The sequence below is a fragment of the Pelodiscus sinensis genome, chromosome 16 (assembly GCF_052426305.1).
Source record: "Pelodiscus sinensis isolate ZL-2025 chromosome 16, ASM5242630v1, whole genome shotgun sequence".
NCBI lineage: Eukaryota > Metazoa > Chordata > Testudines > Trionychidae > Pelodiscus > Pelodiscus sinensis.
In genome coordinates, this window is record NC_143067.1 from 42,817,374 (window position 1) to 42,837,416 (window position 20,043).

Genomic DNA, 20,043 nt, shown 5'->3' on the forward strand with positions numbered 1-20,043 from the left:
CTGGGGTAGTTGAAGCAAAATGCAGGACAATGTAGCACTTTAAAGACTAACAAGATGGTTTATTAGATGATGAGCTTTCGTGGGCCAGACCCACTTCCTCAGATCAAATAGTGGAAGAAAGTAGTCACAACCGTATATACCAAGGGGATACAATTAAAAAAGAACAAATATGAAAAGGACAAATCACATTGCAGAACAGGAGGGGGATGCGGTGGGGGGAGGAAGGAAGGTAAGTGTCTGTGAATTGATGATATTAGAGGTAGGGAGAGTGGGATGTTTGTGAGTTAATGGTATTAGAGGTGATAATTGGAAACTATCTTGGTAATGGGTGAGATAACATTTGAACTAAGTCCTTGTTGGAAAGTGTCGAATTTTAACATGAATGACAGTTCAGAGGATTCCCTTTCAAGTGCAGATGTAAAGGTCTTTGTAGCAGAATGCAGGTGGTCAAGTCATTGAGAGAGTGTCCTTTCTGGTTAAAATGGCAAGAAACTGTTTTCTCTTTGTGATCTTGTCTGATATCTGTTTTGTGGGCATTAATCCTTTGGCGAAGTGTCTGAGATGTTTGTCCAATGTACATAGCAGAAGACGGACACTTTCGGCATAGATAGCATAGATTATATTTCTGGATGCGCAGGAATATGTGTTCTTGATCTTATAACTCACTTGGTTGGGTCCAATAATGGTATCAGCAGAATGAATATGTGGACAAAGCTGGCAACGGGGTTTGTTGCAGGAAGGTACCAGGGTTGGTATTAGTGTGGTATGTCCTGTGGTGGTTGGTAAGAATGATCTTGAGGTTAGGTGGTTGTCTATAGGAGACTATGGGTCTGTCTCCCAGAGCCTCTTTGAGTATGGTATCCTGTTCCAATATAGGCTGTAGTTTATTGATAATGTGTTGGACAGGTTTAAGTTGGGGGTTGTAGGTGATGACAAGTGGTGTTCTATTGTTGGTTTTCTTGGGTCTGTCTTGAAGTAGATGGTTTCTAGGTATTCGTCTGGCTCTTTCAATTTGCTTTTTTATTTCTCTGGGTGGCCTGATTGGAGCAGACAAATTCTGCTAGCCTGCCCCGCCCCGCCCCGCCCGCCCCCCGCCCCCCTCCTCACAAGGAAGCCTTGGTCAATGCTTGGGGATGTGAAGCACTTCCTCCTTCTCAGTTGGGGCATGTGTTAATGCGGATGGTGGGGTTTGGGATTTTTTTTTTTTCTTCACACTTGTGTGTAGGGTTGCCAGGTGTCTAGCACTGAGCCAACAGCCCGGTAGTTGCACTTTTTGTCCGGTAAATAAATTTAGAAAATACCAGACATACAAAATGTCCAGTATTTTCTGCTTTTTCCTCTGTGCCCAGCAGAAATAAGCCGGGGCGGGGAGATTGGCTGACTAATTAAAGGGGTCACAACTGGATTTTGCTCAACAAAAATGTTCCTGGTGGGGTTTTTTTGTTTGGTTGGCTTCTTTCCTCAACAAAAATTTTCCTGGCCCCCTTTTTTTTTTTTTTTTTTTTGCTGAAACCATCTGGCAACCCTACTAGTGTGTGCCTTCCGCCCCCCAATAAAGGTTCCCCACCCCCGTCTGAAAGGCAGGAGTTGGGAGGGGCAGGTTACCTTGCGTTCCTGTGTCCTTATAAGGAAGTTGAAGGCTACTATAAAATCCCCCCTCATGGTCTCCTCTTCAGACTAAAGAAACCTAAATCCCTCAGCCTCTTCATAGAGCAATTGCTCCAGCCCCTAATCGTTTTGGTTGTCCTCTGCTGGACCCTCTCCAATGTGTCCACATCCCTTCTGTAGTGGGGGGCCCAGAACTGGACACAGTACTCCAGATGTGGCCCCACCAAAGCCGAATAAAGGGGAATAATGACATCTCTGGATCTACTGGCAATGCTCCTCTTAATGCAACCTAATATGCCATTAGCCTTCTTGGCTACAAGGGCACACTGTTGACTCATCTCCAGCTTCTCATCCACTGCCTTAGGTCCTGTCTGCAGAACTACTACTTAACTGGTTGGTCCCCAGCTTGTAACTATGCTTGGAAGTTCTTCCATCCCAAGTGCAGGACTGTACACTTGTCCTTGTTGAACTTACTCATCAGATTTCTTGTGGCCCAATCCTCCAATTTGTCTAAGTCATTCTGGACCCTATCTCGCCCTTAGGCATCTTTTAGCCTTTTTGTTCTATTATTGTTTTTCTATTTGGTACTAGAAAATCAAACTTTCCTCTCTTGGGCCTCAAGTTTCACCCAGCAGCCCTTCCACAAGTAGAATCGTCTGCAAAATAAAATGTCAGGGCTACCGTCATTAAGGTGCTTGTCCCTGTAAGGACTGCATGTGACTGAACTGGTTGTTCAGAAGGTTTCTGGTGAATTGGTTTATGCACAGGTATGCCTCCCGTTCTTCTTTAACCACCGCAGTCTCTTGTTTTTGTCCGGAAGCAAATTCTCTGCCAAGCCACCTTTTTTCCCTTTCATGTAATTGTCTGCTCTTTCGTTCGGTGTGGTAGACTTGTTCTAGTGTGGCATTAGACAACCGAGCCACAGAAGAAGTCTGCCTTGGTACCACTGAGTACCGAAGCCCAGACCAAAGTAGCTTTCAGACACCTTAAGAGAGTCTTGATTTGCAATTCTCCCCTTTCTTCTCCTTGGATTTTCAACTAGGAAAGTGTGCTAATCATCTGCTTTTGCGGGGCTTTGCCAGCTGTCTACACTGGCCGCTTGAATTTCCGCAAAAGCACTGGCAATCTCATGTAAGATTGTCAGTGCTTCTGCGGGAATACTATGCTGCTCCGTTCGGGCAAAAGTCTTTTTCCGAAAGACTTCTGCGCAAAAGGAGCCAGTGTAGACAGCAGAGAGTTCTTTCCGCAAGCCCCGATGGCGAAAATGGCGATTGGGGCTTTTTGCCAAACGCGACTAGGTGGCCACGGACGCTTTTTCCGTAAAAAGTTTACATACCCAGTATCTTGTGAAGAACTTGTCACCTCAGCACAGGGTCCCGGGGCGGGCTTTACCATAAGGGACCCGGAGAGATCATCTAGGCCAGCTGGAGGGGCAGGGCAGGGGAGGGGAGGGGAGGGGAGAGGAGAGGGGGAGGTGGCCACTGAAAATGTTGCAGTATTAATTTTCCTTTTATTTGACTTCATATCAAACAAATATTTACAGTTTAAATGACCTTGTTAATTCTCCCTTGTGTTAGTACTCTTTCTTCCAGAACGTTTTAAAACACAGACGAGACATGTCTTCGCCTGGGTGGCAGGCATCCGAAGAAGGGCACGTGAGCCTCGATCTTGGAGCCACGAGACCAAAACTCACTCCGCTCCTGGAGGAAATGTTAGAGGCAACACTGGGCTCCAGTAGGCAGCAGCCAGGTGACGCACGTGTCTGTCCTTTCCACACATCTAGGGTGGCTTAGCTCCTAACCGTTCTCTGTCTCTTTTTCGGTCCCTGTAGACTTGGAGATGAGAGGCTGGCCATGTGGTGGCAGAGACCGAAAGGAGCCACCCTCCCGAGACCCTGCCGGCAGATGGAAACCAGACAGCGATCTATGGAAAGAAGAGCAAATAGCAATTGGCTCAAGGTAAGTATCGAGGAGGAGCCCCGCACAGACAGGTGCGAGCGTGGTACGGGTCCCTGAGAAAAGGCCCTCTGGCTCGTGGTGGAGCTTGAAATCTGAAGTACAAAAGTCACAGTGTTGTACTTAAAAGAAGTACTCAGGATCTTTTTCAGAGGGATAAGGCAACTTAGCACATACATTTATTGATCACACACATTAATTTTTATATATATATATATATATATATATATTTATTTACCACATGCATATGATAAGTATTGATTATTCTGTGTCACTCACTCTCTCTCACACACACACACACACGTGCACAAGCACACTCCGTCTTGCTGTTGTTACCAACTTGTTGCTCCCTTAACTTCACTGGCCAGGTGAGTTAGATGGGGGAGGGGTGGAGCCGGGCTTCTGCTGATCCGGATCGATATCGATGGTGACAAGATGAGACCCAGGTCCTCTGCAAGACAACTCACTTTTATAGCAGCTTCCCTCTTATGCAAATATATCCCAGATTCAAAATCTGGGTCTGTGTCCTTTGGTCCCTTTGTGGGTGCTGTCTGTTAAGAGAAGGGTGTTTTCCAAAGAAGGTGCTTGCTTCTAATCCCCAAGGCCTTCAATATGTCTGCTCTTCTTTCTTGGGCCCTCTTGACACCTTGGGTCTGGCTTCACCCCTTTTCAACTGGTGTAGCTCTCTGGAGGTGCTTGGCTCCCAAGTGTTACTCATTCACACCTCGTTCATTCAACTGGGCAATTGATTACAGAGTGGGGGAGAGAGTGGGGGAAAGATCTTATTCTACTCCTAGCAAATGACATTTTTACCTCTTTAACTATATACTCTGTATTAGAACTATGTAGAAAACTAAGTTACAAGGTTATATGGATTCAAGTTCTAATACAAAGTGACAAGGTCATATGGATTAATACAAAGTTACAAGGTTATATGGAGAGGCACAGTGTCAAGTCATATGAAGTACATAGGTTTATCTACAACAGAAACTGAACACCGATTTTTGTATTTTTAAAAATGTCATTAATCCCCCCCCACCACCCTCCCCGAATCTCCTGGCTGGCGATGCCAACGTGTCTAGGATCATACGGAAAACTAAGTGAGTAGGCTGCCAATTGACCTAGCGTCACGCATGCGGAGAGTTGGCAAAACTGGGATTGAAATAAAGACTTGGTCTCCCAGCAGCACCCGAGGCCCCAGCCATGGATTAGGGCCTCGTGGGAATAGTTGTCTCCTAATTGATCTAATCTTTGGCTTTTGAGTTTGATATTATTGGTGAGTCCTTCTAGGCGACTGTTACTCGGCGTGCATGCACGTGCGCACGTAAGTATGAGTGCAAGTGTGTGCGTCTCGCAAGTGTCCATTTGCGTGTGTGTGTGCACGTGCTGCGTGCAGGCAGATTGGGCAGATGTGTGGGCATCTGAGCGGGGAACAGAGTGGGCGCCCAGGCGTGTTAATCTGTTAATTCGCGTTTGTGAGTGTGTACACGCATCCCTGCGTGTGGGCGGCCCCGCCCGGGGGTGAGTGAGCGCGCGGGCGTGTGCGTCTGACGTGTGCCAGTCAGACGCGGTGCCCTGGCAGCAGTAGCTCCTGGAAAGCGACACCCCTCCCCTCCCATCTGGAGCATGCAACTGGGATGAGAGGGGCAGGGAAGAGTAGCACTGCTGCAGCGCGTTTCAGCACGAGGCCCTAACTGCCGCGCGGTAGCTGCTCCTTTTGTATCCGACGTGGGGCAACAAGGAGCGGCCTCGCATCATGCCGGCGCCACGTGCGTTCAGTCCGGCTGGACCAGGTGGCACGTTTGCTCGGTCCACAGCCTGACAGCAACCGACTGGGAACCGTGACCGGAAGGTGCCCAGGTACGAAGCGCTCAGCTGGTGCCAGGTCAGCGGGTAGTGCAATGGAGACACGGGGCCAGGCGGGACGGGTTCAGACACGGGGTGCCTGGCTGGGACAGCGACTGGGGTTGGAGGTTTCCTGCGGCGGTGCAGCCAGCGTAGGCCACCTGGCTCCCGTGGTACGTGGGGCAGAGGAAGGACAGCAGAGCGGAGGCTGGAACCGCTCCGACAAGGCACCACTCTGCTTATGGTTGCCAGGTGTCCGGTTTTGAACTGGACGGTCCAGGCTTTCAGCTTTTTTCTTCGGAAACAAATTGAGAAAATATAAATGTCCTTGAAACGGCAAGGAGTTCTGTGCCACAGGACTCCTCGCTGCTTTGCAGATTCAGACTAACGCGGCTACTCCTCTGATAAATGTCTGGTATTTTCTAAATCAGATGGAATGCAGATTGTGATGTCATGTCAGGCGTGTCTGGTATTTTGGTGAAACCATCTGGCAACCCTAGCTCTGCTCCTTGCTTGGCCGGGGTGGGGCGCCCTGCCTCTGTGGCAGGCCCTGACGTCACAGGGAGCGTGTTCCCCCAGGAAATCCGGGCAGTGCAGCGGCTTCCGGTCCGCGCCACCCGGCCCCCAAGGGAGGCGGCGAGAGGGGCGGCAGCGGGGTTGGCGTGACGCTGCCAGCCAGGATCCCGTCTCAGCCCCTTGGGCGCCCCAGTGTGCACCCCGCCCCGGCCGGGCCGGCTCCCTGTAGCTCCGCCCCCAGCACTGCGCCCGCTGCCTCGTGGCCCGGCTCGGTGCGGCTGCTGCTGCCGGCCCCGCAGGCCGCAGCGCGCACTGTGCTAATGACGTCATTGCCCTGGCGCGGTGCATGCAAATGATGGAGACGGGTCGGGGGCACGTTCTATCGGCTCCCGGGCGAGTGACGTGGGTTTGTGGGGCACACAGACGGGTCCCAGGCTCCGTCATTAATGGCAGGGGCGTGGCCTGGTCTGAGGGCGGGGCCACTGACCGGCAGGAACTCAGCTGGGACACAGAAGTGAGCGGCAGAAAACTCCTCGAATCCCGGAAAATCCTCGCGCGGCCCCTCTGGGCTTGTGAACGAGACGCAGCAGAGGCAGCCGCCCCTCCCCCCACCCCCCACCCGCCTCACGCTCCCCGCTGCACTTTCGAAGGCAACAGCAGCATCAGCCTGTCCCGCTGCCAGTCCCCACACAAGCCGGCTGGGAAATTTGGTGTTGGGGAGCAGACTGCATGGGGGGAGAGAGGTTTGGTGGTGGTGGGGGATCAGACTGCATGGGGCGGGGAGGAGTTTGGGGGTAGGGGATCAGACTGCACGGGGGAGGAGTTTGGGGGGGATCAGACTGCACAGGGGGAGTTTTGTGGAGGGTAGGAGATCAGACTGCACGGGGCGAGAGAGGAGGTTTGGGGGGATCAGACTGCACGGGGGGCCCGAGTTTTATGGGGGGTAGGAGATCAGACTGCACGGGGCGAGGAGTTTGGGGGGATCAGACTGCACGGGAGGAGTTTGGGGGGATCAGACTGCAGGGGAGGAGGAGTTTGGGGGGAGCAGACTGCACGGGGCGGAGAGGAGTTTGGTGGTGAGGGGGAGACAGACTGCACGGGGCGGGGAGGAGTTGGGAGGGGCAGACACAGGGCGGGGAGGTGGGGGAGCAGGCACGGGGCGGAGAGGAGTTTGGGGAGCAGACTGCACGGGGCGGAGAGGAGTTTGGTGGGAGGGATCAGACTGCACGGGGTGGGGAAGAGTTGGGGAGACAGACTGCACGGGGTGGGAGCAGTTTGGGGGGGATCAGACTGCACGGGGTGGGGAGCAGTTTGGGGGGATCAGACTGCACGGGCGGAGAGGAGTTTGGTGGTGAGGGGGAGCAGACTGCACGGGGCGGGGGAGGAGTTGGGGCAGACTGCACGGGAGGCGGGGGAGGAGTTTGGGGGAGCAGACTGCACAGGGCGGAGAGCAGTTTGGTGGGGGAGCGGACTGCACGGGGGGAGGAGCTTGGGGGGGATCGGACTGCACGGGGAGAGGAGGTTGGAGGGGATCGGACTGCACGCGGCGGAGAGAAATTTTGGGGGTGATCAGTCTGCAGGGGGCGGGAGGAGTTTGGGGAGGGGGAACTGGTGCACGGGGCGGGAGGAGTTTGGAGGGAGCAGACTGCACGGGGCGGAGGAATTTGGGGGGTTCAGACTGCACGGGGCGGGGAGGAGTTTGGGGGGTTCACACTGCATTGGGCGGGGAGGAGTTTGGTGGGGGGAGGAGACTGCACGGGGCGGGGAGGAGTTTGGGGGGAGGGGTTGCCGCGGAGTCTCCTCTCCCGAGTGGGGGCGGGGCATCAGCTAAGGACGCTGCCGTCTCTGAGGCAGGAGCCCCGCCCAACAATGGGGAGGGGCGGGATGAGGGGGGAGTAGGGAAAGTAGCCGCAGTGGCTTGTGGGAAGCTGAGTGCCCCTGTCCGCAGCTTCCATCAGCCCATTGCAGGGCCAGGCGGGCCCGGCGCTGTTCAGTGGGCGGGTGCAGCAGGTAGCCCATCACAACGGGGGCGTAGGCCAGGGAGCGACGCGGTTGGTCCCGCGCTCCTGTCACTCCAAGTGTTAGCGACGCATCCTGGGACTTGTAGTTCTCAGAGTGCGGCCTCCCGGGGCACGTCGCAGCGCGCCCACGCCCCTATCATAGCCCCGCCCCCCGGCATAGCCCCGTCCAGCGTGTTCTTAGTTCGGAATGGGGCATTTCTACCTAAGAACAATCTTTTTTATTCGGAAATAACGGCCCTTAGCAGAGCAACAGTGCCACTCGGTAGTCACCGGCGGTAATGCACATGTAATTCCGTAGCGCCTCCACAGTGCCGCTCGGTGGTCATTGCGGGTAATGCACGTGTAATTCCGTAGCGCCTCCACAGTGCCGCTCGGTGGTCATTGCGGGTAATGCACGTGTAATTCCATCGCCCCCAGCTGCTGTCCCTGCTCCGCACGCCACGTGGCCCCAGTCTTGCCCTTTGACAGCAGGCAAAGTAAGAAGCTCGTTATTTTTCAGGCTCCGCGGGCCTCTCCCTCCCCTGCCCATGGCCCCCTCATCCCGCACTCCAGGCCGCACAGCCCTCTCCCCTCCTGCCCCCGGCCCCCTCATCCCGCACTGCAGGCTCCCGCGCAGCCCTCTCCCCTCCTGCCCATGGCCCCCTCATCCCGCACTGCAGGCTCCGCACAGCCCTCTCCCCTCCTGCCCCCAGCCCCCTCATCCCGCACTGCAGGCTCTGCGGGGAGGAGTTTGGGGGATCAGACTGCACGGGGGAGAGGAGTTTGGGGGGATCAGACTGCACGTGGGGAGGATCAGACTGCACGGGGCGGGGAGGAGTTTGGGGGGATCAGACTGCACGGGGGGAGGATCAGACTGCACGGGGCGGGGAGGAGTTTGGGGAGGGGTTCAGACTGCACGGGGCGGAGCGCAGTTTGGGGATCAGACTGCACGGGGCGGGGGAGGAGTTTTGGGGGAGATCAGACTGCACGGGGCGGGGAGGAGTTTGGGGGGATCGGACTGCACAGGGCGGGAAGAGTTTGGGGGGATCGGACTGCACGGGGCGGGGAGGGTTTGGGGGGATCCAGACTGCACGGGGCGGGGAGGGTTTGGGGGGATCAGACTGCACGGGGCGGGGAGGAGTTTGGGGGGATCAGACTGCGCGGGGCGGGAGGAGTTTGGGGGGATCAGACTGCACGGGAGGAGGATCAGACTGCACGGGGGGAGGGGTTGCGGGGGGATCGGACTGCACGGGGCGGGAGGAGTTTGGGGGGATCATACTGCACGGGGGAGAGGAATTTGGGGGGATCGCACTGCACGGGGCGGGGAAGAGTTTGGGATCGGACTGCACGGGGCGGGAGGAGTTTGGGGGATCAGACTGCACGGGGGGAGGATCAGACTGCACGGGAGCGGGGAGGAGTTTGGGGGGATCAGACTGCACGGGGGGGATCAGACTGCACGGGGGAGTAGTTTGAGGGGGATCAGACTGCACGGGGCGGGAGGAGTTTGGGGGGATCAGACTGCACGGGGCGGGAGGAGTTTGGGGAAGGGTTGCCGCGGAGTCTCCTTTCCCGAGTGGGGGCAGGGGGCATCAGCTGCGGACGCTGCGGTCTCTGAGGCAGGAGCCCCGCCCAGCAATGGGGAGGGGCCGGATGAGGAGTAGGGAAAGTAGCCGCAGTGGCTTGTGGAAACTGAGTGCCCCTGTCCGCAGCTCCATCGGCCATTGCAGGGCCGAGCCGGGCTGGCGCTGTTCAGTTGGGCGGAGTGCAGCGGAAGTGATCACAACGGGGCATTGACCAGGGAGCGACGCGGTTGGTCCGCGTTTCGTGTCACTCCAAGTGTTAGCGACGCATCCTGGAAAGCTGTAGTTCTCATAGTGCGGCCTCCCGGGGCACGTCGCAGCGCGCCCCGCCCCTATCATAGCCCCGCCCCCGGCATAGCCCCGCCCAGCGTGTTCTTAGTTCGGAATAGGCATTTCTACCTAAGAACAATCTTTATTCGGAAATAACGGCCCTTAGCAGAGCAACAGTGCCGCTCGGTAGTCACCGGCGGTAATGCACGTGTAATTCCATGCGCCCCCACAGTGCCGCTCGGTGGTCATTGCGGGTAATGCACGTGTAATTCCGTAGCGCCTCCACAGTGCCGCTCGGTGGTCATTGCGGGTAATGCACGTGTAATTCCATCGCCCCAGCTGCTGTCCCTGCTCCGCACGCCACGTGGCCCCAGTCTTGCCCTTTGACAGCAGGCAAAGTAAAACTCGTTATTTCCAGGCTCCGCGCAGCCCCACTCTCCCCCTCCTGCCCGCGGCCCCCTCATCCCACACACCAGGCTCCGCGCAGCCCTCTCCCCTCTGCCCCGGCCCCTCATCCCCACACACCAGGCTCCGCGCCAGGATCCCACACACAAACTTCTCCTCCTTAGACTTTTAGTTGTGGGGAACAAATTCTGGGGGAGTCACTTCCACTTAGGGAATCATGTTTCATACTTGACTATGTTATCCCTACACTAAGGCTGGCCGAGAGACTGTCCCGGACTGATCGTAACAGACTGTTCTGTCCGCGAATGGGCTGAGTAAAGGGCGTGTTCGGAATCTGTGGCGCCCAATCTGAAACCGCCAGGGTGACTCTTAACGGACTGCTCCGTGCGCCAATGGGCGGTGACTAAAGGCGTGTTCTGGGGCTGCTGGCGGCCAATAGGTTGTCCGGGGTGGATTATAACAGACTCTTCTGTCCGCGAATGGGCTGTGACTAAGGGCGTGTTCTGAATCAGAGGCACCCAATAGGCTGACCCGGCTGCATCTTAACGGACAGCTCTGTCTGCGAATGCGGTGTGACTAGGGGGAATGACCTGCCACTGCTCTCGACCAATAGGCTGTCCGGGGTGGATCTTAATGGGCTGCTCTGTCCTCGAATTGTCTGTGACTTAGGGGGTGGTTCCTGGCTGTGTGCCAGCCAATGGGCTTTCGGAAGACAGGCTTGGCGGAGGATAGTGTCGCCCAATGGGCTGTCAGCAAGGGATCCTGCCTCTGGTTCGGCCAATGGGCTGTCGCAGGGGCGTTGTCTGACTGGGCGGCCGGCGCCGCCATGACAGGAAAGGTCCGAGGAGCGCGCGGGGGCGCGAGCGAATCCTGAGTCCGAGTGCGAAGCTGCCGCCCCCCAGCCCGCCCCTTGTTGGTGTCTGGCCCGGGGGAGGAGGGGAGCCGCGAGGGAGGTGGGGGAGCGGGCTGGGGGTGGGGTGTCTGGCCTGGGGGAGAAGGGGCGCGAGGGAAGGTGGGGGAGCGGGCTGGGGGTGGGGTGTCTGGCCTGGGGGAGAAGGGGGCGCGAGGGAAGGTGGGGGAGCGGGCTGGGGGGGTGGGGTGTCTGGACAGGGGTGAGGTGTAGGAGCAGGCTGGGTGTGAGGGGCCGGGGGGGGTGCTCGGCACTGGGGGGGCAGGAGGGGGTGAGGGGCCGGGGGGTGCTCGGCACTGGGGGGGGGCAGGAGGGGGTGAGGGGCCGGGGGTGCTCGGCACTGGGGGGGCAGGAGGGGGTGAGGAGCCGGGGGGTGCTCGGCACTGGGGGGGCAGGAGGGGGTGAGGGGCCGGGGGTGCTCGGCACTGGGGGGGCGGGGGAGGGGCCGGGGGGGCCTTGGCACTGGGGGGAGCGGGGAGGGGACAGGGCGCGGGAGGCGCAGGCGCGGGCGGCGCTGGCTGGGCGGAAAACTCCCGGAACGCTCGCGCCCACGAGGCGGAGCGGGAAAACGCTGCGGGGGGCGCTGAGGGCGGAGCCTGGGGGGCGGGGCGGGAGCTGGCAGTGACGTGGAGCCCCCCCCCCCGCCTGCTTCTCTCCGGGCCCCAGGCTGGACATCGGCAGGGCGGCCCCTGGCGGAGGTGGGGGGGGGGCGATTTCTGCCCCCCCCCGGCGCTGCTGCCTCCCCGGGGAGCAGCGCCCCTGTATTTCCCCCCAGGTGGTGCCGGGCGCGGGAGCTGACCCGGGCTCCAGTCACGTGGGTGTCTCGGGGAGGGGGGCTGCGGGCCACCAGGGCCCGGGAGTGTCACGTGCCCCTTCCCCCCGCCGGGGAGCCGCGCGCCCTCGAGGGTGGTTCCCGCGGGCGGGGCGTGCGCACAGAACGTGTCCCGCACGCGGGGGGGGCGGGGCGGCCTGAGCCCTGCTCCCCGCGCTGCTCGCTGTCTGGGGGCGGGGCCGGGTGCCCGCAGATCCCTGTGCCCGGGGGGGCGAGTTCGGCGGGGGGCGCTGTGGGGGGGAGTGCTCTGGCCCTGGCTGCCCGCAGTGCCGCCCAGTGCAGCTGTGCCTCCTGCAGAGGCCGAGGGCGTCCTGGGTGGGGGCGTGTGGGGAGAGGGGAGTGGCTGAGAATTGGGGGGCAAACAGGTGACAGACAAACCAACCGACAGAAAAGCCTCCCTGCCTGGCCCCCAGCGCTGAGCGGAGAAACGTCCCCCTGGCCAGAGCACTGCAGGGCCCAGCCTAGTCGCTTTGTGCCTCCAGCCCCACGGCGTGGGAGGGGCGACGGTGGAGGAGCCCCAAGCACCCAGGCCTTAAGGTTCCCCACCCGCCTTCTAAGCACTGAGCATTTTTAGGCCTGGCTGGACTAGAGAAGGGGCACCAGGGGAGTTGCCGCTGAAGGCGCGCGGCGCACAAACACCCCTCTGCCGCCCACCTCCCTTGCGGAGCCTTGCAGCGGCACTCGCCTTCCTGCTGGCCGGGGAATGGCGCGGTTGTTTCCTGATCTGGTGGAGGGCGGCTGCCCCGTTGTGTCCCTGCTGGGGCAGCCTCGCCCCACCTCCAGCTGCGATTGGGGCTTCTGTTTGTTTCTCTTCATACAGTTTGCTGCAGTTTTCCATCCCCGAGGACCTGCGTGGACTGGTCCGACCAGAGATTCTGAGGGATCGATTTTTAAGTAAGAAGTAGAAGCTCGTTATTTCCAGGCTCCGCGGAGCCTCTCCTCCTGCCCATGGCCCCCTCATCCCGCACTCCAGGCTCACGCAGCCCTCTCCCCTCCTGCCCCCGGCCCCCTCATCCCGCACTGCAGGCTCCGCGCAGCCCTCTCCCCTCCTGCCCTTGGCCCCCTCATCCCGCACTGCGGGCTCCACGCAGCCCTCTCCCCTCCTGCCCCCGGCCCCCTCATCCCGCACTGCAGGCTCTGCGGGGGAGGAGTTTGGGGGGATCAGACTGCACGGGGGGAGAGGGATTTGGGGGGATCAGACTGCACGTGGGGAGGATCAGACTGCACGGGGCGGGGAGGGTTTGGGCGTCAGACTGCACGGGGGGAGGATCAGACTCCACGGGGCGGCGAGGAGTTTGGGGAGGGGTTCAGACTGCACGGGGCGGAGAGGAGTTTGGGGAGGGGATCAGACTACACGGGGCGGAGAGGAGTTTGGGGGGCATCGGACTGCACGGGGCGGGGAGGAGTTTGGGGGGATCAGACTGCACGGGGGGAGAGGAGTTTGGGGGGATCAGACTGCACGGAGCGGGGGAGGAGTTTGGGGGGATCAGACTGCACGGGGAGGATCAGACCTGCACGGAGCGGGAGGGGGTTTGGGAGGATCAGACTGCACGGGGCAGGGAGGAGCTTTGGGGGGGATCAGACTGCACGGGGCGGACAGAATTTGGGGGGGATCAGACTGCACGGGGCGGGGAGTGTGGGGGGGATCAGACTGCACGGAGCGGGGAGGAGTTTGGGGGGATCAGACTGCACGGGGGGAGAGGAGGAGTTTGGGGGGATCAGACTGCACGGAGCGGGGAGGAGTTTGGGGGGGATCAGACTGCACGGGGGAGGATCAGACTGCACGGAGCAGGGAGGAGTTTGGGGGGAGGATCAGACTGCACGGGGCAGGGAGGAGCTTTGGGGGGATCAGACTGCACGGGGCGGACAGGAGTTTGGGGGGGGATCAGACTGCACGGAATGGAGGGGAGTGTGGGGGGATCAGACTGCACGGAGCGGGAGGAGTTTGGGGGGATCAGACTGCACGGGGGGAGGATCAGACTGCACGGGGCGGGGAGGAGTTTGGGGAGGGTTCAGACTGCACGGGGCGGAGCGCAGTTTGGGGGGATCCAGACTGCACAGGGCGGGGAGGAGTTTTGGGGAGATCAGACTGCACGGGGCAGGGAGGAGTTTGGGGGATCGGACTGCACAGGGCGGGGGAGAGAGTTTGGGGGGATCGGACTGCACGGGGCGGGGAGGAGTTTGGGGGATCAGACTGCACGGGGCGGGGAGGAGTTTGGGGGGGATCAGACTGCACGGGAGGGGAGGATCAGACTGCACGGGGGGGAGGAGTTTGGGGGGATCGGACTGCACGGGGCGGGGAGGAGTTTGGGGGGATCATACTGCACAGGGGAGAGAGGAATTTGGGGGGATCGCACTGCACGGGGCGGGAAGAGTTTGGGGGATCGGACTGCACGGGGCGGGGAGGAGTTTGGGGGGGATCAGACTGCACGGGGGGAGGATCAGACTGCACGGGGCGGGGGAAGTTTGGGGGGATCAGACTGCAGGGGAGTAGTTTGAGGGGATCAGACTGCACGGGGCGGGGAGGAGTTTGGGGGGATCAGACTGCACAGGGCGGGGAGGAGTTTGGGGGGAAGGGTTGCCGCGGAGTCTCCTTTCCCGAGTGGGGGCGGGGCATCAGCTGCGGACGCTGCGGTCTCTGAGGCAGGGAGCCCCGCCCAGCAATGGGGAGGGGCCGGATGAGGGGGAGTAGGGAAAGTAGCCGCAGTGGCTTGTGGGAAACTGAGTGCCCCTGTCCGCAGCTCCCCATCGGCCATTGCAGGGCCAGGGCGAGCCCGGCGCTGTTCGGTTGGGCGGGTGCAGCGGAAGTGACATCACAACGGGGCATTGACCAGGGAGCGACGCGGTTGGTCCCGCGCTCGTGTCACTCCAGAGGCGACGCATCCTGGGACTTGTAGTTCTCATAGTGCGGCCTCCCAGGGCACGTCGCAGCGCGCCCCGCCCCTATCATAGCCCCGCCCCCGGCATAGCCCCGCCCAGCGTGTTCTTAGTTCGGAATGGGGCATTTCTACCCCTAAGAACAATCTTTTTATTCGGAAATAACGGCCCTTAGCAGAGCAACAGTGCCGCTCAGTCACCGGCGGTAATGCACGTGTAATTCCGTAGCGCCCCCACGAATTGCCGCTCGGTGGTCATTGCGGGTAATGCACGTGTATTCCGAGCGCCTCCCACAGTGCCGCTCGGTGGTCATTGCGGGTAATGCACGTGTAATTCCGCTCGCCCCCAGCTGCTGTCCCTGCTCCGCACGCCACGTGGCCCCAGTCTTGCCCTTTGACAGCAGGCAAAGTAAGAAGCTCGTTATTTCCAGGCTCCGCGCAGCCCTCTCCCCCTCCTGCCCCGCGGCCCCCTCCATCCCACACACCAGGCTCCGCGCAGCCCTCTCCCCTCCTGCCCCCGGCCCCCTCATCCCACACACCAGGCTCCGCGCCAGGATCCCACACAAACTTCTCCTCCTTAGACTTTTAGTTGTGGGGAACAAATTCTGGGGAGTCACTTCCACTTGGGGAATCATGTTTCATACTTGACTATGTTATCCCTACACTAAGGCTGGCCGAGAGACTGTCCCGGACTGATCGTAACAGACTGTTCTGTCCGCGAATGGGCTGAGAGTAAAGGGCGTGTTCGGAATCTGTGGGCGCCCAATCTGAGGCTGTCCGAGGTGACTCTTAACGGACTGCTCCGTGCGCCAATGGGCGGTGACTAAAGGCGTGTTCTGGGGCTGCTGGCGGCTGTGGGTTGTCCGGGGTGGATTATAACAGACTCTTCTGTCCGCGAATGGGCTGTGACTAAGGGGCGTGTTCTGAATCGAGGCACCCAATAAGGCTGACCCGGCTGCATCTTAACGGACAGCTCTGCCTGCGGAATGCGGTGTGACTAGGGGAATGACCTGCCACTGCTCTCGACCAATAGGCTGTCCGGGGTGGATCTTAATGGGCTGCTCTGTCCTCGAATTGTCTGTGACTTAGGGGTGGTTCCTGGCTGTGTGCCAGCCAATGGGCTTTCCCGGAAGACGGAAGCTTGGCGGAGGATAGTGTCGCCCAATGGGCTGTCAGCAAGGGGATCCTGCCTCTGGTTCGGCCAATGGGCTGTCTTGGGGGCGTTGTCTGACTGGGCGGCCTGCGCCGCCATGACAGGAAGGTCCGAGGCGCGCGGGGGCGCGAGCCGGATCCTGGTCCGAGTGCGGGCTGCCCCGCCCCTTGTTGGTGTCTGGCCCGGGGGAGGAGGGGGCGCGAGGGAGGTGGGGGAGGGGGCTGGGGGTGGGGTGTCTGGCCTGGGGGAGAAGGGGCGCGAGGGAAGGTGGGGGAGCGGGCTGGGGGTGGGAGTGTCTGGACAGGGGTGGGGTGTAGGAGCAGGCTGGGTGTGAGGGGCCGGGGGTGCTCGGCACTGGGGGGCGGAGGGGGTGGGGGCCGGGGGGGTGCTCGGCACTGGGGGGGCAGGAGGGGTGAGGGGCCGGGGGGTGCTCGGCACTGGGGGGCAGGAGGGTGAGGGCCCGGGGGGTGCTCGGCACTGGGGGGTGGGAGGGGGTGAGGGGCCCAGAGGGGGCCTTGGCACTGGGGGCAGGGAGGGGACGGGGCGCGGGAGGCGGCGGCGCTGGCTGGGCGGAAACTCCCCGGGACACGCTCGCCCGGAGCCGGGGGCGGGGAGAAGACGCACCAGAGACGCCGAGGGGCGGAGCCTGGGGGGCGGGGCGGGAGCTGGCAGTGACGTGGAGCCCCCCCCCCCCTGCTCTCAGGCCCCAGAGCAATCTCAAGCAGGGCGGCCCCTGGCGGAGGGAGTGGGGGGCGATTTCTGGCCCCCCCCGGCTGCCTCCCCGAGGGGCAGCGCCCCTGTGACCCCCCAAGGTGGTGCCGGGCGCGGGAGCTGACCGGAGCCAGTCACGTGGGTGTCTCGGGGAGGGGGCTGCGGGCCACCGGGGCCCGGGAGTGTCACGTGCCCCTTCCCCCCGCCGGGGAGCCGCGCGCCCTCGGGGGGTGGTTCCCGCGGGCGGGGCACGCACAGAACGTGTCCCGCACGCGGGGGGGCGGGGCGGCCCGCAGACCCTGCTCCCGCGCTGCTCGCTGTCTGGGGGCGGGGCCGGGTGCCGCTAGTCCCCCCTGTGCCCGGGGGGCAGTTCGGCGGGGGCGCTGTGGGGGGGATGCTCTGGCCCTGGCTGCCCGCAGTGCCGCCCAGTGCCCGGCTGTGCCTCCTGCAGAGGCCGAGAGCGTCCTGGGTGGGGGCGTGTGGGGAGAGGGGGAGTGGCTGAGAATTGGGGGGCAAACAGGTGACAGACAAACCAACCGACAGAAAAGCCTCCCTGCCCTGGCCCCCAGCTGTGGCGGGAGAAACGTCCCCCTGGCGCCAGAGCACTGCAGGGCCCAGCCTAGTAAACTTGTGCGCTCCAGCCCCACGGCGTGGGGAGGGGGCGACGGTGGAGGAGCCCCAAGCACCCAGGCCTTGAGTTCCCCCGCCGCCTTCTAAGCACTGAGCATTTAGTTTCTGGCTGGACTAGAGAAGGGGGCACCAGGGGAGTTGCCGCTGAAGAAGGCGCGCGGCCGCGCACAAACACCCCTCTGCCGCCCACCTCCCTTGCGGAGCCTTGCAGCGGCACTCGCCTTCCTGCTGGCCGGGGAATGGCGCGGTTGTTTTCCTGATCTGGTGGAGGGCGGCTGCCCCGTTGTGTCCCTGCTGGGGCAGCCTCGCCCCACCTCCAGCTGCGATTGGGGCTTCTGTTTGTTTCTCTTCATACAGTTTGCTGCAGTTTTCCATCCCCGAGGACCTGCGTGAAGCTGGTCCGACCAGAAGATCTGGGGATGATTTTAAAGTAAGAGGTTTTGTTTTTAAAGCAGGGGTGAGGAACCTAATACCCCAGCTCACGTGAGTGTGGCCCTCGGACTCAAGGTTCCCACACTAACGCTCTAGCTCCCCTCCAGATTGGTGATAGAAATGTAGCCGTGTTAGCCTGGGGTAGTTGAAGCAAAATGCAGGACAATGCAGCACTTTAAAGACTAACAAGATGGTTTATTAGATGATGAGCTTTAGTGGGCCAGACCCACTTCCTCAGATCAAATAGTGGAAGAAAGTAGTCACAACCGTATATACCAAAGGATACAATTTAAAAAAAGAACAAATATGAAAAGGACAAATCACATTGCAGAACAGGAGGGGATGCGGTGGGGGAGGGAGGGAAGGAAGGTAAGTGTCTGTGAATTGATGATATTAGAGGTAGGGAGAGTGGGATGTTTGTGAGTTAATGGTATTAGAGGTGATAGTGGGGAAACTATCTTGGTAATGGGTGAGATAACAAACATTTGAACTAGATCATTGTTGGAAAGTGTCAGATTTTAACATGAATGACAGTTCAGAGGATTCCCCTTTCAAGTGCAGATGTAAAAGGTCTTTGTAGCAGAATGCAGGTGGTCAAGTCATTGAGAGAGTGTCCTTTCTGGTTAAAATGGCAAGAAACTGTTTTCTCTTTGTGATCTTGTCTGATATCTGTTTTGTGGGCATTAATCCTTTGGCGAAAGTGTCTGGGGTCCAATGTATGTACATAGCAGACGGACACTTTCGGCACACGATAGCATAGATTACATATTTCTGGATGCGCAGGAATATGTGTTCTTGATCTTATAACTCACTTGGTTGGGTCCAATAATGGTATCAGCAGAATGAATATGTGGACAAAGCTGGCAACGGGTTTGTTGCAAGGGAAGGTACCAGGGTTGGTATTAGTGTGGTATGTCTGTGGTGGTTAGTAAGAATGATCTTGAGGTTAAGGTGGTTGTCTATAGGAGACTATAGGTCTGTCTCCCAGAGCCTCTTTGAGTATGGTATCCTGTTCCAATATAGGCTGTAGTTTATTGATAATGTGTTGGACAGGTTTAAGTTGGGGGTTGTAGGTGATGACAAGTGGTGTTCTATTGTTGGTTTTCTTGGGTCTGTCTTGAAGTAGATGGTTTCTAGGTATTCGTCTGGCTCTTTCAATTTGCTTTTTATTTCTCTGGGTGGCCTGATTGGAGCAGACAAATTCTGCTAGCCTGCCCCGCCCCGCCCCGCCCGCCCCCGCCCCCCCTCCTCACAAGGGAAGCCTTGTGTGCGAAGGAATGTAGGAAGCCTCTTCCTCCTTCTCAGTTGGGGCATGTGTTAATGCGGATGGTGGGGTTTGGGATTTTTCTTCACACTTGTGTAGGGTTGCCAGGTGTCTAGCACTGAGCCAGACAGCCCGGTAGTTCTGCCTTTGTCAATTAATAAATTTAGAAAATACCAGACATACAAAATGTCCAGTATTTTCTGCTTTTCCCCTCTGTGCCCAGCAGAAATAAGCCGGGGCGGGGAGATTGGCTGACTAATTAAAGGGGTCACAACTGGATTTTGCTCAACAAAATGTTCCTGGTGGGGTTTTTTTTGTTTGGTTGGCTTCTTTCCCTCAACAAAAATTTTCCTGGCCCCCTTTTTTTTTTTTTTTTTTTTTTTTTTTGCTGAAACCATCTGGCAACCCTACTAGTGTGTGCCTTCCGCCCCCCAATAAGGTTCCCCACCCCGTCTGGGCAGAGTTGGGAGAACAGGTTACCTTGCGTTCCTGTGTCCTTATAAGGAAGTTGAAGGCTACTATAAAATCCCCCCTCATGGTCTCCTCTTCAGACTAAAGAAACCTAAATCCCTCAGCCTCTTCATAGAGCAATTGCTCCAGCCCTAATCGTTTTGGTTGTCCTCTGCTGGACCCTCTCCAATGTGTCCACATCCCTTCTGTAGTGGGGGGCCCAGAACTGGACACAGTACTCCAGATGTGGCTAAAGCCGAATAAGGGAATAATGACATCTCTGGATCTACTGGCAATGCTCCTCTTAATGCAACCTAATATGCCATTAGCCTTCTTGGCTACAAGAAGGGGGCACACTGTTGACTCATCTCCCAGCTTCTCATCCACTGTAACCCCCAGGTCCTGTCTGCAGAACTACTACTTAACTGGTTGGTCCCCAGCTTGTAACTATGCTTGGGATTCTTCCATCCCAAGTGCAGGACTGTACACTTGTCCTTGTTGAACCTCATCAGATTTCTTGTGGCCCAATCCTCCAATTTGTCTAAGTCATTCTGGACCCTATCTCCTGTATAGGCATCTTTTAGCCTTTTTTGTTCTATTATTGTT